We start from the raw sequence: 2397 nt of genomic DNA, 5'->3' as shown, positions 1-2397 counted from the left end.
GGGAGGGCACGTTTTGCCTGGAGCACTGGGTGTTGTGCAAAAAGAATGAATACTGTTACGCTGAAAAAATAAAATGGAAAAAAATAAAAAATAAGCTGCATAAGCTAAAAAAAAAAAAAAGACACCCTTATGTAACTTTCGCTGTTCCCCAAAGGAGTTATTTCACAAAATACTTTCCAATATATATCCAATATATATCTCATATATATGTGTATCTCCAATATATAGGACTCTACAATACAAAATATTTTCCAGTATATCAGGACTCTACTTTTCTCCTGGTATGTGTATGATAAAGGTGAATAAATACTAGTTCCTAGTACACAATGTAATAAACCATCCTTTACTTTGTATCCTGTTAAAAGATTTAAGATAAAACATAATGTATACATTTTACACTCAGCCAGAAGCTGGCTATATTTAAGCGTTTGTGTTCTATGTGCTATTCCAAGAGGGTCTGGTAATCCCTGTGATTAAAGAAACATAAGATTTATGTTTGCTGTGGAGAAACCTGATCCTCCTGGCCACTGTGAATCATTCTGGAAACGTCCCATCTCTGTTTCCCAATTACTCAGATCATTAGATCAAATTAAGTTCACTTCAACAAACATGAAGCACTTTTCACGGTCTCAAAAAGTCTGTGGTGATCCGGGTCCCCCCTGCTCAGCAGGGAGTCTGCTTCTCCCTCTCCCACTCCCCTATTTGTGTTCCCTCTCTCTCTGTGTCTTTCTGTTAAATAAATAAATAAAATCTTTTTTTAAAAAAGATTCCGGGCGCCCAGGTGGCTCAGTGGGTATGACTTGGTGTTTTCTACCATAAATTTTTTTTAAAAATATTTTATTTATTTGACAGAGAGAAATCACAACTAGGCAGAGAGGCAGGCAGAGAGAGAAGGGGAAGCAGGCTCCCTGCGGAGCAGAGAGCCCGATGCGGGGCTTGATCCCAGGACCCTGGAATCATGACCTGAGCCGAAGGCAGAGGCTTTAACCCACTGAGCCACCCAGGCGCCCCCTCTACCATAAATATTTAAAGCCACAAAATTTCCCTGTATTTTTTATGCCATCTCCTTTGGTTTCTTTGGGACTTGATAAAAGACACCCTTATGTAACTTTCACTGTTCCCCAAAGGAGTTATTTCACAAAATACTTTCCAATATATATCCAATATATATCTCATATATATGTGTATCTCCAATATATAGGACTCTACAATACAAAATATTTTCCAGTATATCAGGACTCTACTTTTCTCCTGGTATGTGTATGATAAAGGTGAATAAATACTAGTTCCTAGTACACAGTGTAAATAAACCATCCTTTACTTTGTATCCTGTTAAAAGATTTAAGATAAAACATAATGTATACATTTTACACTCAGCCAGAAGCTGGCTATATTTAAGCCAGCTTAAATATATTCGGCTCAGGTCATGATCTCAGGGTCCTGGGATCGAGTCCGGTATCAGGCTTTCTGCTCAGCAGGGAGCCTGCTTCCCTCTCTCTCTGCCTGCCTCCCTGCCTACTTGTGATCTCTGTCTGTCAAAAAAAAAAAAGATTCCGTTTTTGGGGTGCATGGGTGGCTCAGTGGGTTAAGCCTCTGCCTTCAACTCAGGTCGTGATCCCCACCAGGCTCTCTGCACAGCAGGGATCTCTGTCGAATAAATAAAGAAAAATCTAAAAAAAAAAAAAAAAAAAAAAAGATTCCTCTTTTTCAGCACCTTGTAATAAATATTGCTTAACCATATTGATGTTATTGCTTTTATGGCAAATAAGTTTACTTTTGTGAAAGGCCTTATACGTACCAGGAAACATTTATTAAGTGTCTATTTGTAGAACACTATTCTCGCCATCCTGAGAAATAAACTTCTCAAGGGCACTTTTATAATCCAGTTGGCGAGACAAAATAGACCTGTGAACTAATAAGTATTCGGTGATAAGCAATTGAATAAGCACTGAGGGAATGCAGGAAAAAAGAATTGAAAGAAAAGATTTCGTAGAAGTGAGTTTTAAATAGCTTTTAGAGAAAAATGTTTTTTAATAGATCAAGACATTTTTCCCTTCAAATAAAGAATTATTTGAGGGCGCCTGGGTGGCTCAGTGGATTAAGCTGCTGCCTTTGGCTCAGGTCATGATCTCAGGGTCCTGGTATCGAGCCCCACATCGGGCTCTCTGCTCCACGGGGAGCCTGCTTCCTCCTCTCTCTCTGCCTGCCTCTCTGCCTACTTGTGATCTCTCTCTCTCTGTCAAATAAATAAATAAAATCTTAAAAAAAATTTAAAAAAAAGAATTATTTGAGGGACGCCTGGGTGGCTCAGTTGGTTGGATGACTGCCTTCGGCTCAAGTCATGATCCCAGAGTCCCGGGATCGAGTCCCACATCGGGCTCCCAGCTCCACGGGGAG

The sequence above is a fragment of the Meles meles genome, chromosome 6, assembly GCF_922984935.1.
Source record: "Meles meles chromosome 6, mMelMel3.1 paternal haplotype, whole genome shotgun sequence".
Classification (NCBI taxonomy): domain Eukaryota; kingdom Metazoa; phylum Chordata; class Mammalia; order Carnivora; family Mustelidae; genus Meles; species Meles meles.
The sequence above is the reverse complement of the archived record's forward strand: the minus strand, read 5'-3'. Positions refer to the sequence as shown.